This window comes from Lissotriton helveticus, chromosome 2_1 (assembly GCF_964261635.1).
Source record: "Lissotriton helveticus chromosome 2_1, aLisHel1.1, whole genome shotgun sequence".
NCBI lineage: Eukaryota > Metazoa > Chordata > Amphibia > Caudata > Salamandridae > Lissotriton > Lissotriton helveticus.
In genome coordinates, this window is record NC_136059.1 from 1,311,088,851 (window position 1) to 1,311,105,663 (window position 16,813).

Consider the following 16,813-nt stretch of genomic DNA (forward strand, 5'->3'; position numbering starts at 1 on the left):
ATGTAAAGTGAGACTGTGTGCTATGGAGTTAATTATGTGGAGTGGTATCTGGAGTTGAACTGTGTTGTGCGGGACCAAATAGCACTGCAGTTGATGTACTATGCCATCAGTGATCCTCAAATCACCAAGGTTATACAGCAGAGATTTATGGGGAGAAAGGAATGGACTTCTAAGTTTTGGGAGTTAAAACAGGTGGCAATGTTTCATCTTAATAACAGTACATTTGTTTAAAAAGTACCAATCGAAATCACAGGCAACATTATGCGCCACCTCACATAATAGTAAACTATGACACTGTAGGATGCCTCGCTGATGCCAGTATGATAAAATCTCACCCAAAGACCAGCAGTTTGAGTGTGCTTGAGACCACTTTTTGATAACCACAACTCCTTGCCTCCATAAACTAACTTTTGCTAGACAGCAAACAAAAAAAATGATACAGTTGAAGTGCTGTCATGCTATTAAAAAAGCACTAAGAGATCAGTGGCGTGAGCAGCTGCTGAAAGAGCGGAGTAGGAAAGTAAGATAAACTGTGACACATGAATGGCAGGAGGGTTTACAGTCTCCTGGCAGCTGTTAGAGGTGGATGGGCAGTGACCGTGAACAGCCAACTAGTCAGATAATTCCAGAATTTACGGAACACCAAGTTCTCTTTTAGAGACTTATGAAATGAGCTCACAAAGTACAAGGATAATGACCCCACGACTGAAGGCCAAGGGTCACAACAACAAAAAAATGCATATTCTACTTCTACTGCAATCAATCTTCCCATAATAGGATGTTCTCAGATGGAAACAGTCTCCAAAACCTAACAATTAGACACAGTAGCAATCAGTTGGAGAGCGCAGTGACCGCGCACTTCTGAATGGAGGGGCCAATCTCCGCAGTGTAACAATAATACATCATGGCAGGGTAATCAATTGAACACTTCACAAAATGACACAGATACTTTAACTCATCTTTCTAAAGGCCGGAAACCAAAAGCGAATTAAATAAGTTACAAATAGAGGAAGACCACGTGCTCCGGCTGGTTCAATTACAGCCCTAGCAGGAATTAAAACAATACTAAACGTAATTTTTTTTATTTGCTTTTCTGCAGTTTTATATAGCGCAAACCTGCTCCGAAAGTATTCGAGCGCTTTACATGAGCCCCAGTTACTTTACACAAGGACATTTTTTTTTTGTAAGCATGTGGTGATTTAGTGGTTTGTCCAGAATCACAGGATGTTGAGCCGATACAGAGACTGGAACCTGGTTCCCCAGCTCCATAGTCGGCAGCTCAGGCTGTTTCACCACATCCTCTCCTCTCTCTAAATGCGCATTCTCCATGAGACTATCCCTTGTCCGTTTCTTTGAAAGAAAAGCAACAGTGTCTGAGGGGGTCACATAGAGCCTGTGCGAGACAAGCCTTTGGACTGCAAGACTGCGCGCGCGAGTATTGAGGAGTGATAAATAAAAAATTGTGCAGCAATCAATGTGCTGCAAGATGGGAATCAGAGCTCTGGGATCCCAGCTGGGTTTCTCCTATTGAAGGACTGAAACAATATTTCATTTAGTGCAAACTTCCGTCATTCAAGAGACTCTTTTAATCATTACCGCATTCCCCCAAGAAGGCTAAAACTGTTCTGAGGGATTACATTTGAAGAAAGTCAATTATTTAGTACTTCATCTCGGACTTGGACAGTGTTACCACTGGCTGCACATGAAAGCAGGAGGCCGATTGGGAAACTCTAGAGCTAATTCCTTGGTTTGGTATCTGGAAGTTATGTAAAGCTCATCGGGTCAAACTAACTGAAGTTAGTTACACAATTCACAATACACAATTCAGATATAATACCCATAATGTCGACCTACAATGTGCACCGGATTTGTGGTTTTACCCCTCATCAGCCGCGCTAGCTTGACTCCAATGGTATGGAGAGCATGGGACCCACATCTGGGCATACCCATCCCAATCGGGGTGACAAATGTAAAAAGAAAAGTTGATGGACATAATGTTGAACAATATCAAACATTCACTTCAGTACAGACATCTGGGCCTAAATTCATTGTTTTTTTTACTCCCCATGCCATTCCAGTTTAAATGCGAGTGAGCAAAAGAATGATGGATTTACCCAGATCTCTTCACTGGGGGAGAATGTTTGATTTATTCAGCATTCCGTCCATCATTTGTTGCTACAGCACTTTTCACCCTAAGTGGGATGGGTATGCCCAGATATGGGGCCCTTGCTCGCTCTGCCATTGGATTCAAGCTAATCTGGCTACAAGGGGTTACCCCAAAACCAGTCCCAGGATGCTTGTTTCCGGTCCAGGGAAGACCCTGCCTGGCAGCACGGGCTGGAGTGTTTCCATGAGGAGCATGGTAAAGGCTGATTTGCATATGCCTGGGTCCAAACTGGGGTGGCGTAGTGAGCAAAAGAAAGATGGATTTAACCCACAACTCTTGACTGGGAGAGAATATTTGTTTCATTCAGCATTCCATCCATCATTTGTTGCTGCAGCACTTTTCGCCCTAAGTGGGATGGGTATGGCAAGACGTGGTCCCTTGCTCGCTATGCCACTGGATTCAAGCTAGCCTTGCTAATGAGGGGTGTTACCCTGAACCAGTCCCAGGATGTTTGTTTCCGGTCCAGGGAGGACTAAGCTTGGCAGTTCGGGCTGGACTGTTCCATAAGGAGCAGGATCAAGACTAATTTGCATATGGCTGGGTCCAAACTGGGTGGCGTAGTGAACAAAATAGCGATGGATTTAAACCAGATCTCTTTACTGGGGGATTCTTACCTGGCCTTGGACCTGCAAACTGCTGCTGGTTTGTTCTTTCCACGGTCCACTTGCCCCACCTGCTCTTTGGGTGCTGGTTCTTGCGGGGGGGGGTGTTGCTGCGTGATGCAGCTGCCTGGGCACTACAATGCCCATAACCCCCATGTGAATCCCACCTATTTTGGATTTGCACTATTTAAGGGCTGGTGAGTCCCGCTGCACTGAGGATTCTTACCTGGACTCGGACCTGCAAACGCCATTAAGGAACTGCTGCCGGTGTGTTCTTTCCGCGCTCCACTTGTTCCACCTACCCTTTGGGTGCCAGTCCTTGCAGGGGTGTGACGCAGCTGTTGGGGCACTACAACGCCCATAACCCCCTGCGCATCACACCTGTTTTGTTATGTTATGTTATGTTATCCGGATTTATAGAGCGCACAGATGCCCCAGCAAAGGGGCGTCCCGGCGCTAATAGGACATAAAACCGGACAGAAGCGATACCAGGACACAAACACAAGAACAGTAGGAATCCAATGGAAAAAGGAACGTTTTTACAGCCCTCCTGAAGGCCAAGAGACAGTCAATCGCACGAATATGGACGGGAAGAGAGTTCCATAGCCTAGCAGCAAGTACTTTAAAGGAGCGGCCGCCGGTTCTGGACCTCTTAAAACGTGGAACTGTAGCCAGGTGTAAACTTGAGGACCTCAAAGACCGTGTAGGACCTTATGATTCACCCTCCGGCTGCAGATGCTGATGGTAATCCTGTTCCAACTTTCGAATTCGGCCTCTGTTATTGATCATCTATTGGTTTCCTCTCATTTCGCCCCTTTTTGTACGGTTCCTATTGTTACCTACCTTGGAAGTAGCGATCACAATGCTATTACCATGCTGATCTCAGTCTGGGGGTCACCAGCTAACATCCAACGCTTGACAATTGAAGATGTAACCCCTTGTAGACAGAATGGTTTCCGTATTAAGTGGTGTTTGGGTAACTCCGAGAAGTTGCATCTCAAAAACATAGAAGCAGGGTCTGCTGCAATTTATAAATGTTTGGACCCAGAGGCATCCCCCGAGTGCCTAATAGTTGACTTTGTGGAGTTAGGCACAGTTATAAAAAGATGTCTCACCATTACCAAAGGTCAAATTAAGAAGGAAAACGTAGGGTGGTTCGATAGCATGTGCACTAAATCTCTCCGGGAACTTAAGCAGGCACTCACTAAACAACCCAGAGATAGGGAGGCTGTTATATCCCTTAGACTAACGTATAAAACTCACCTTATACGCAGGAAACAAGAGCTAAGAGAACAAGCTTGGGATGCTCTTAACAAAGCAGCTACACTGCGTGATAGTAGGCTTTTCTGGACCACGGTTAATAGCCCCTTTCTTGTAAAAGAAGACTTCCCTACATTGTCAGCTCAGGTTAGTGAAGCAAGCTGGGTCGCACACTTCTCTGGAAATTTTAACCCGACTAGGGAGGACTGTGCTAGTTCCCCCCCCCCATGTTCAAAATGAAGTCATCCTTGGATATTACACTGCAAGAAGTGGAAACTGCTATTAGTCAGAGTAAAGGGGGTAAGGCTCCGGGACCCGATGGGGTCCCGGTTGACTTGTATAAATCCAACCCGTCACTCTGGAGTCCACTCCTAACACAGGTGTTTAATGCCTCAGTCCTGGAGAGCACACCACCTACATGGAGTGAATCCATAGTTCTACCGATCTACAAGAAGGGAGATAGAGGAGAGGCTAAGAACTACCGCCCTATCTCCCTTCTGGATTCCTCCCTTAAAATTATGAGTAGGGTTCTTCTGAGGCATCTGGAGGAATGGGCGGAGGAAAATAAAATTCTGGCCGAGCCCCAATACGGCTTCCGCAAAGGTCTTGGAACAACAGAACAGTGTATCAATCTCGACCTCCTTATTGGGAAATACACGAAAGCGAAACAGGGCTCTCTTTTTCTTTGTTTCGCCAATCTCTCGAGTGCCTTTGATCTAGTGGACCATACTCTGTTATGGTCCTCTCTATTGGACATGGGAGCCCCCCCAGCAATTATTTACTTCCTGGCCAGACTTTACAATAACCTATCGGCTCAGATCCGTTATGGCCAGGCTGGGGAGTGCACTGGGAAGATTAGGGTTAACTCTGGCATAAGACAAGGCTGTGTGCTGGCCCCTCTGCTCTTTTCCCTTTTTATAAATTCTATGGAGTCCGAATTAAAGAGGGTACAGGCTGACTCCCCACAGGTTGGTGGTTACCCTGTGCCAGTCCTGCTTTATGCCGACGACACGGTCCTACTCTCGCGTACTCCAAATGGGCTCCAAAATTTAATGAACTGTTTTTATGACTTCATCAAAGGGAGAAAATTGAAAATTAACAACTCCAAGACTTACATTATGGCCTGTGGTAAACGGATGAAACTCTCCAAGCCGTTTCATTTTAATAATCACAAAATTGAGGTGGTGGACAGATTTTGTTACCTTGGAGTAACATTTAATAACAGAGGGACTTGGGCACCTGAGATTTTAAATGTGAATACTAGGATGGGCAAAAGCTCCTCCGGAGTATTTCGCTTTGTATCCAAGCTAGGCAGTCGCCGCATACCAGACATGTTAAATATCTATAGACATAGATGTGTATCAATTGCTTTATATGGTTCTGGTATATGGGGCTATTGTAAGCACAGGGAACTTCAAGTCACAGAGAATCGGTTCCTCAAAAGACTCCTTTGCTTACCATCCTCGGCATCTAATGACCTGTGCCATAGCGAGGTAGGCTTGAACCATCTTACTGACCTAATGGGAATGAGACCTTTAATGGTCTGGAGGTCAATTTGGGTCAAAGATGAGACTGATTTCACCAGGCGGATTATCTTAGACTGCCTTAACTTGGACAACGTCCACAAGATTCCCTGGTTAAACTATGTTTCATCGTCCTTTAGCGAAATCTTTAACCTAGATATTGCTAATGACCCTTATGGTGCCGCTACTGTATCAAAAAAGGAACTTAAAAATGTCTTTATAGGGAATAAATCTAATCTACGCAGGGCTAAATGCAGCCTCATGTCAACGCATGTATATTACCATTCTAACATGTCGGATGTCGGGGGCATGCCTATGTACCTTAAAACAATTACCAAGCAATCGCACCAGTTTGTTCTCACGAGGTTGAGACTTGGTATTGTACATAATCTAGTGGCTTTTCCAGTAATGAAAATTCATAGTCAATCCCCCTGCCCCTGTGATGGCCTATCTAGGCAAAGCACATTGCACTTTCTGCTTATTTGCCCTCTTTATATGCACCTTCGTCGCTATTATCTCAGACCTGTTTTTAAGAAATATTCTGTGTACACCACAGCCCATGCATTGAAGCTGTTATTTGCACTTGACACCATAGATATTTGTTTTTTTACTGCTACCTTTTTACTCAAAGCTGTTTCACACAGGAAAAGCCTAGTGTTTTAATCTTTCTAATTCCATTATTGATGAATTGTTTTCCCCAGTGATATGTCTGTAATCTGTGTTTTATATGTTGTATGCTTTTGTGATTGTTTTTAATAATCGAATAAAGCTTTGGAATTTGAATTTTTGACCGTGTAGGTGCATAAGGAGAGATGAGATGCTCCAGGATCTGAGGAGAAGAGTGTTTAAGGATTTTGAACGAGAGGCAGAGAGACTTAAACTTAATTCTCTGAGCAACAGGAAGCCAATGGAGCTTCTGAATAGTTTTTTTGGCCGAACCGAATCTTGGTAAGCCTACCAGAGCCCTGGCGGCAGCGTTCTGAACGCGTTGAAGTCTAGAAAGTTCAGCCTGATTAGCTCCAAGCAGAAGAGAGCTTGCATAATCCAACCTAGACAGAATCGTAGCTTGTACTATAAGCTGTCTGGTAGGAACATCAAAGAATTTGAAAGTGGGTCTGAGCTTGCGAAGAGTCCCGAAACACATAGAGGCAACTTTTTTTGTATGGGTAACAAAACTAAGTTTAGAATCAAGCCAGACCCCTAGTTTTATAACCTCGATAGCAGGGATGGGGGTCAGGCCGAGCTCAAATGGCCACCAGTTATCACCCCAGAGATGACTCTGCTTTCCAACAATGAGCACCTCAGTTTTTTTGGCGTTCAATTGAAGGTAGTTATCTGTCATCCAGCGGGCTACTGAGATGAATCCCTCACGAAACTTGGCTGCCTCAAGGTCAGAGGCCCCACTTATTGCAACCGCCAGCTGCGTGTCGTCAGCGTAGGATACCATAGTCAGGTTCCAACGCTTGGCGACAGCGTCCAGCGGCTGCACATAGAGGTTGAATAAGGTGGGGCTAAGAGCCGAACCCTGCGGAACTCCCTGAACAATGGGATAAGGTTTAGATTCAAAAGGTGGAGTGGCCACCTTGAAAGTACGACCAGATAGAAAAGATCAAAACCATTCAAGTGCCACGTTGTCGACACCTGCCTCAGCCAAACGCTGTAATAGAATAGCGTGGGAGACGGTGTCGAACGCGGCACTGAGATCAAGAAGTACCAGTGCTGCAGTATGACCAGAATCTAACAATGTTCGTAGGTGTTCAACCATAGAGAGTAACGCAGTCTCGGTACTGTGACCGGGCCGAAACCCATTCTGCGAAGGATCTAATATATTAGCAGAATGAAGATGATTAGATAAGATCGTATTAACATGGGCCTCGGTCAATTTAGCAGCCCAAGGAAGCAGGGAGATGGGACGATAATTCTCCAATTTCAGAGGGTCCAGGGCAGGTTTCTTTAAAATAGGAATCACCTGAGCCTGTTTCCAGATAGCCGGGACAGAGCCTGAAGACAGAGATAGATTGATAAGGTCACGTAACGGAGGGAGGCAGAAAGGAGCAGATTCTTTGAATGGGGTAGGTCGTAGAGGATCCAAAGGAGAACCTGTTTTAACTTTCACTACAAGTTTGTTAAATTCCTCCATCGAAAGCTCTGGGAGATAAATCTAGGACATAGTAGTTTTCGATGCAGATTCCTGTTTCTCCAGTGACACGGTAGAACCGGGGAAGGAGCGGTAAATGGCCTCCACCTTTTCAACAAAAAAAGTGGCCAGATCCTCGCAATGGGAGGAAGAGCAGATCTCAGCGACTGGGGCTCTACTGGCTGTGAGATTCTTAAGCACCTTGAATATAAGTTTAGTCGGGTTAGTGCTGGTGCTAAATTCAAGAGAAAAGTGGGCAGCACGAGCCTTACAAATCGCTTTGTGGTATTTTTTAATCCTAGCAAGGTACACAGTTTTCCTTTCAGGCTGGTAAGACTTACGCCAGGCTCTTTCAGCTTGTTTACAGGATTTTTTCAGGAGCCGAAGCGAGTCATCGTACCAGGGGCTGGATTCGGCGCGCCGATGTTTACTTTCAGCGATAGGAATCAACCTATCTAGGGCTTTGATTAACCAATTACAAAAGTGATCGTAGCCAGATTCCACATCTGTGAAGGGGCCCAGAGGATGGAGACTAAGAAGCTGATGAAAATCGTCCAATTTCAGTTTTTTCCAGTGACGTCTAAAAGTGACAGGATTAGGGGTTCTAAGGGGAAAATCATTGAGCTTAAGGTGCACCTCAATTAAAAGATGATCAGTCCAAGCCATAGGCCTCGGGGGCAACACTTTAGCCATAGTAAGGTTAGTAAAAATAGGATCCAGAATATGACCACCAACATGAGTGTGGCGATTAACTAACTGGAATAACTGGAGAGCCTCCAAATCGGCGAGAGTACTACTAGCCGCAGGGGAGCAAGGGGAATCAAAGTGGAGATTTAAATCACCCACAACACTGAAATTGGCAGCTTTTAAGGCCAGTGAGCTGACTACATCAGGAAGGGCTGCCCTAAAGGCAGCGTCCGGACCCGGAGGCCGATAGATAAGTAGGCCAGAGACACAGAAATGGGCACATTCACAGTCAACTATGTCCATAGCCTTCCATACACATGGGTAGCAAGATTTAACAGCAGCCGCAATGCCACCACCTCTCGAGTTACGATTGAGTGTAAATATCGAATACCCAGAGGGGAGTGCCAAATTAACTGCCGCCAATGCTTCCTCATGCAGCCATGTTTCTGACATGAAAAGAATGTCAGGAGTCTCCTCCGTAAGTAGATTATAAATATCCAGATGGTGCTTAACTAATGATCTCACATTAAGATGACACACCTTAAAGTTATAAGGGCCCTGAGATTTCACCTGAGGGGAACCAGTAATATCTGGAGATTGTAAAGGAACTATCCTGTAGGCAAGAGTAGGGGCCGGGGATGTAAGATGAAAAGCACACCCGGGACACTGAAAAGGGCCACAGAGAGGATGTAAAGGTGTATAGGAGCAGGGCAGCGAAATGTGGCGAAAACGAAGCAGCTCGGCTCTAGAATACATTCTTACCAACAAGAAAAGAATAAGACACAAAGGAAACAAGGCTATAGAGCCCTGCCCTAGCACTTCCTTAGCGCTGACGATCGCAGACGGGCAGGACTCTGGCACGACTCAGGCGCAGTGAGGGCGCGACTGCAGCGCGTCACCGATGCACGCGAGAGGGCAGGTTTAAGTAGGGCGGGCGTGAGACAGCCGCACCACTAGAGCGCTAGGTAAGGCGCCTCCAGAATGGCACAACCACACCCAAGATGGCGGCGCAACCAAACAAGTTGAGAGCCCACAGACCCGGACCCGCTAAGCAGCGGTGTTTCAGCTATTATGGTGCAGGTGGGGGGAAAGAAGACCCTAGTAAAATCAGGGATTAAGAAATAAATTCAACAGAAATAGAAAAACTGGTAATTTTAAAAAACGCGAAGCGCAGCCTGCAGAAATAGCGTTGCAGCGTGAAAAGTCCTCAGCGCACTAGTGCTCGGGCACCATGTCCTGGCTGACCCCCTAGAGGACTGAGCTTAAGTAGGGCGGGCGTGAGACAGCCGCACCACTAGAGCGCTAGGTAAGGCGCCTCCAGAACGGCACAACCACACCCAAGATGGCGGCGCAACCAAACAAGTTGAGAGCCCACAGACCCAGACCGGCTAAGCAGTGGTGTTTCAGCTATTATGGTGCAGGCGAGGGGCAAGAAGACCCTAGTAAAATCAGGGATTAAGAAATAAATTCAACAGAAATAGAAAAACGGGTAATTTTAAAAAGTGCGAAGCGCAGCCTGCAGAAATGGCGTTGCAGCGTGAAAGTCCTCAGCGCACTAGTGCTGGGGCACCATGTCCTGGCTGACCCCCTAGAGGACTGAGCTTAAGTAGGGCGGGCGTGAGACAGCCGCACCACTAGAGCGCTAGGTAAGGTGCCTCCAGAACGGCACAACCACACCAAAGATGGCGGCGCAACCAAACAAGTTGAGAGCCCACAGACCCGGACCCGCTAAGCAGCGGTGTTTCAGCTATTATGGTGCAGGTGAGGGGCAAGAAGACCCTAGTAAAATCAGGGATTAAGAAATAAATTCAACAGAAATAGAAAAACGGGTAATTTTAAAAAGCGCGAAGGGCAGCCTGCAGAAATAGCGTTGCAGCGTGAAAAGTCCTCAGCGCACTAGTGCTCGGGCACCATGTCCTGGCTGACCCCCTAGAGGACTGATCTTAAGTAGGGCGGGCGTGAGACAGCTGCACCACTAGAGCGCTAGGTAAGGCGCCTCCAGAACGGCACAACCACACCCAAGATGGCGGTGCAACCAAACAAGTTGAGAGCCCACAGACCCGGACCCGCTAAGCAGCGGTGTTTCAGCTATTATGGTGCAGGTGAGGGGCAAGAAGACCCTAGTAAAATCAGGGATTAAGAAATAAATTCAACAGAAATAGACAAACGGGTAATTTTAAAAAGCGCGAAGCGCAGCCTGCAGAAATAGCGTTGCAGCGTGAAAGTCCTCAGCGCACTAGTGCTCGGGCACCATGTCCATGTTTTGGATTGCACTATTTAAGGGCTGGTGAGTCCCGCTGCACTGGGGATTCTTACCTGGACTTGGACCCGCAAACGCCATTAGGGAACTGCTGCTGGTGTGTTCTTTCCGCAATCCACCTGCTCCACCTACTCTTTGGGTGCTGGTTCATGCGGAGGATGTGCCGCTGTGTGACACAGCCACTGGGGCACTACAAAGCCCATAACCCCCTGCGTGACTCACACCTGTTTTGGATTTGCACTATTTAAGGGCTGGTGAGTCCCACTGAGCGGGACGTGCACGGGCCGCACCCGGGAAAAGCCTGGGCCAAGGGCAGGCCCGTCAGCGACAGGAAGACGCAGGGCTGAGCCCCCCTCTCTTGGCTGGTCATTTTTAAACAATTTTTTTCATTCTGTTCACTTATGGCGTGGCAGGTATTGCTAGTTTGTGGTGACGGCTGGCCCCACCTTTCCCGTTAACCTGTTCTTGTTTTTCAACAGCCCCCTTGACCCAGGAAGTGGTGTTTTTTCTATTCCCGCCAATAATTATTTCAAGTTACCGGCATTTGAGTAACTTGGATTTTTGCTGTTTAGCTGATTTCCTTTTCTTTGGGTCTCCCCCTGCTTCTTGGGATTTTTGATTTGATCACCTTCAAAGACGGCCTTTGTTTCTTCTGTCATTTAGATATCCGGCTATTGGTTACATTTAGATCATGGGAAAAGGAAACATCCTCGCGCTACTTTAGCCAAGCCCCCTTCAAAATCCTGCTCTTCTATTATGAACTACATCAGAGGGGCTATGGGGGACATAGAAAAACAGATCTTTAGTGTGGAAGAAATATTAACAACCTGCACCGGGGGGTGGGAGGGGGGTCTCTGATTTGATAAACTTAAGTTTAGCGTCTCTACCCGAGGCCCATTTTAATGGTGTGTCTGATAAAGACGAGAGTCTACCCAATTCCACCCCACTGTGCTCCTCGAATCTTCACCCACCAACCAAACGCCCAAAAATGCCTAATAGCAGTGCTAATGATCATGCTGAGGCCATGCATGGCGGATCAGTATGCGTTAAAAAGAAGGCAGAAAGAGGCAGCCATAACGAAACCACCCAGGGGCACCAATAAAAAACTGGCAACTGCCCCCATGGACTGTACTTCATTGGAGGCTTCAGTTTAGTCTCTGATAGATTTTGTTAAGGTTTCTTTTAGTGCTTTTACTGACAGACTCAAGGCGATTGAACATCCTGTATTAACCTGTATAGACTTACTTGGGACGATCAAGTCATACCCCGATAGCCAATCATCACAAGGGGACACCATGGTAGGGCCATATGGTAACTCCAACAGAAGCAGTTCAAATTCCACACATTCTCTTAATCTTTCACTACAGTCTTAACAATTTAATCCCTTTGGGACATAATCATACCACATATATCGATACTCAAACCATTGACAGGGGAATGTCATAGATATTCTGCTTACCCAGTCCATAACGCTGCCTCAGTCATATTAATGAAAAACCTACCTAGAAAAAATCAGCAGGTACTCTTGATGTGTAGTCTCACCCTCCAATCAATGTGTGCAGATATCACTGGGCGAATGCTGTTATCTGAATAAACTGACTTCTATGATAAAGCAACACAAATACTGGGTGTGCTATTGATGGAGAGAGTGTATGGCCAACAATCTGAAATGTATCTGTTTATTATTATGTATATGTACTGTGAAAAGTGAATAATCATGTGAAGATTGTATTATAAAATGAAGTTCAAGTTTACAAATACATCTTCCCTTCCTTCTGTTTTTAATCGATTCAAAGGGCTGGGACCTTGTTCAATTGTTATTATTGTGCCTGAAGAAGGTGGTTGGACCTTTAATCCCACCAAAACGCGTCGCTTCTTGGTCATTTTTCTTTTGAATAATAAATTCATGTTTTTTATGTATGCTTTTGTACATAAATGATTTTTTTATACAATGTTTGCTAATGATGATTTGTTCCTGTTGCACTTTGCTATGTTATGAATAGTTTTTAACAGTCAGCATTGGTAATAACTTGAAGGAGAATATTGTGATACAGTGCATTGATATCCTGTGTTTTTATCAAGAGCTAATAGCTCGAACCTGATTTTAACAGTTGTATGAAATATTGAAAAATAAACATTTACACTTTTTGATTGATTGGCCAATGGGTGTTTGTGTGGCGTGGTAAGTGTCAATGGTTTGAGTATCGATATATGTGGTATGATTATGTCCCAAAGGGATTAAATTGTTAAGACTGCAGTCTATTTGGTGTCCTGTGCCTTTGGCAGAGTAGGACCCCTCTCTTTTGTTCTGCCCCAATCTTTCACTACAGCCATCTACTTCAGGGAACACTGATCCATCTAACTGTCTTTTGGCAAATGTAGCGTCCCTGATCCAACAAACACTGGCTTTAGTAGTAAGCAATTTTCCCAAACTATTTTCTTGAATCACCTTTTTCTTTTTCAATAAAAATACGCTATTTTAAGATGGTTCAAAGAATTTTAATTCACTATTTTTGAGCACGAGATATTTTCTCTGGACACTACTACAAAACCAGTGGTTACCTCAGGGTGTAGGTTTTGCATACAAGTAGACAAAAACCCTATGATGATGCACTAACGCAACGTAAAATAGTGGAGAATCAAGATATACCGCCATACCATCTACGTATCTTTTAAGTATGACCTCGTCTTCAGAAATGAGTTTGGGCGTAGGCCAGTTGACGTAACTTGTACATTTAACCCCTTCCACGCTCATGACGAGCTGAGCTCGTCATGAGTTACGACACTCGTACGCTCATGACGAGCTGAGCTCGTCATGTAACGCGGCTTTTAAAAAACCGCAGCGCACAGCGGGAAAACCGCTAGTGCGCATGCGGTTAATGGTAGTGTGGGTAATAGCGTTATTGACTATCAGCTGTTCCCTAACCGCTATTCTGCTTTAGTTAACAAATTCACCCTACATGAACCTGCAATGAGTGATCATTTCTCTCAGAGCTTAGAGCTGGACATTAATTCTGCCAACAACCAAGGGGACTGCCATTGCACCTCATCTGTTTAAAGAATTGAATTATCTTGCTTAAATGGTTTCACTTTGCATTGGTCTATGAATGATCCGACCAGATTTTTAGAACAATTTATCCATCATCAGAGAAGGGATTTTGATATATGCTTAGAGGAGGCAACAGCGGTTACTACTGTCAAAGATGCACTTAACTTAATTGCCAATGAAATCAAAGCAGGGCTAACCTCCCATCAGAAGAGTGGAGCTGTAAAAACTAAGGGTTGGTTTGACCATGCTTGTACTGAGACTCATAAAAACTTGAAACGTGGTTTAAATACTTTACCTAGGAACATCACTTTAGTTCAAGACTGTAGACGGGCGTATAGGCTTGCCCTAAAAGACCGTAAAGATGGTTTGAAGGGGGAGGCCTGGGATCAATTGCATGAGGCAAGTTGTAACAATGACAACACAGCATTTTGGCGTGTTGTAAATTCCCCTTTCTTTAGTGATGATAAAAAGCCCAGAGTCTAGATCGCAGTAACTGAAGAAGACTGGCTAGTTCACGATTTTAATTTATATGCTAGTACAACTGTGTATGGCTGTAACCATATTGCACTAGCGCCTGCGGTCGACCCTTCCTTGTCCACACCCCCTAAAATACCAGTTTGACCTTAACTTCACTCTGGACAAAGTCAACTCAGCTTTAAAGTTGAGTAAAGGAGGCACAGTGCCAGACCCCAATGGCATCCTGATCGATCTATTTAGGGCTAATATTGATCTCTGGGGCCCCCTTCTGACTCTTGTCCTTAGAGTGTGGCAGAGAGTTGGCTTTCCAAACTCCCGGTCTGGGTCCCATATTGTCCCTATATTTAAGAAAGGTGACCAAAACTCCCCTGCCCATTACAGACCTATCTCTCTGTTAGATTCACTAGTTAAAGTGGTCTGTTGTATGTCCTTAAGTAGATTACAGGAGTGGGCTGATTGTAACAACATAATTTCCGATCTACAATACGCATTTCTGCTGGGAATTGGGACCACGGAGCAGGCTATCAACCTGAACCTATTGATAGGCAAATATCGATATACAAAGCGTGTTAACTTGTTCCTGGCATTTTTCGATTTGTCCTCTGCCTGCGACTGTGTAGTTCATGATAAACTCTGATCTGTTATGCTTTCAATAGGAGTAGATACCATTATAGTCAACTATCTTAGACATTTACATTCAACCAGCACTGCAAGGGTCCGCTATGGACTGACAGGTGAATGTACTCGATCTTTTAGCATCCAAAAAGGGGTTTGAAGAGGGGGTGGACTCGCTCCCCTTCTGTTTAACTTGAAACATTACCAGGTTGGGTAGCACTCTTGCGAACAAATGCTCCGACCTCCCACAAATCGGGCACCGGTCCATACCGGTTCTGCTTTATGCAGACGACGCGGTGCTCATGGCTCGCACCACGTTGGCCCTGCAGAGTCTTCTTAATGAATTTGTACACTATAAGCAGAATCTGGGGTTACAAGTTAACATTCGCAAAACTTTTGTTATGAAAGTATGTCAAAGAACAACAAAATGCTGTAATTTTCAAATTTAGAAGCTATCAAACCGCAAACACCCTCCTTCTCATATTTAGGGATCGTATTTGACTGCGAGGGGAATTGGAAAAGTGTTATAAATTCTAGAAGACTGCAATTTGTTAAATCAATTACGACCTTGTCCAATTTTTCTAGGAAATTGGGTATTAAACATCCAAAAGAAATGTTGACTATATATAAAAAGCCAAATGTCGATCTATTGCGATGCATGGTTCTGATGTCTGGGAATATGTAACCATGGAGACTCTACAGCTGCTCGAAAATGCTTTTTTTGCTTCTTGCACTTCCTAAATACTGTTCTAACTTTTTAGGTCACTCTGAGGTGGGCGCACAGTATCTAGCAGATTTGCTAAAGGTTCAACCAGTTTTACTCAGGCACACCATTTGGTAATCGGACTATACAGAATTTAACTGTGTCATTGCAAAGGACTGTTGTGGTTTGGAACACACTCTAAAAATTCCATGACTAAAATTCATCAAGCAATTCATGTTTGACATCGACCACCATCCCGAATACTATGACCATCCAGAAACCTTGAGAAATATCACAAGGAAATTGCTAAAACTGGAATGTTTAACTCTTCTTGAGGAATTGAGGTTGTCTGTTGAACTGGTTAAACCCACAGTCTTTTGTAATCAAATAATCTAAACCGCATTATCCATGCAACCTTACTTAGTTAATGTTCTAAATGCCCAGCACAGATTTGTCTTGACATGTTTCAGACTTGACATTTTTTATCAATTGACAAGTTTTCCTAACACCAATAACTGGTCACATGAATTAATGCATTGCCCAAGTATCAACATGTCAAAACAATCGGCCATGCATATTATGTTTGTTTGTAAATTTTACGTAGACTTGAGGAACTTTTTTATTAAGCCATTAATGAAATACTTAAATTATAAACAATGTAGACCGGCTTTTTTATACCTACAACTACTTCCAGATTAGTATACATATGTGGTTTTAGCATAATTTTTATGTGCTGATATCTTCCGTAGGAAGACGTTGTCGGGCGAGCAGATCATTTCTGCATTATCTTAAACTGTGTATTTTTATCTTTTTGCTTTTTAAACAATTCTTATTTTTATTCTACTGTATTCTGTCATGCATGCTTTTATGATACACTATGCGAATCAAATAAAGTTTATTGATCTATTGACTCGGGGAGAATGTTTGTTTCATTCAGAATTCTGCCCATCATTTGTTGCAGCAGCAGGTAAAATCCAGGCTGTTGTGGTTCGAAACAGCTTTTACACTAGTGAACATTAAAAAAAACAATGGGGCTGGAGAAATTAGCTCCTCGTATAACCAGGAAGGTGTGGAGTAAACCATCTTTTACCATTCACTGCTTTGCTCAAGACCACCATTTTGCTAAAACCATTGACTAAATACAAGAGTAAGAATGTAGTAAAGTCCAATCCTTGGCGACATTATAACTCACAGCCAACAGAAACCACTGTATAAAGACCTAAGTTTTCATTCAGGCAAGATGCTCTATAAATGAAATAAATCACCAGCACCAAAAAAGGGTAAAACCTTGACTAAAAACTGGAATTGAAGACACCAGTCATTTCTTTAGACA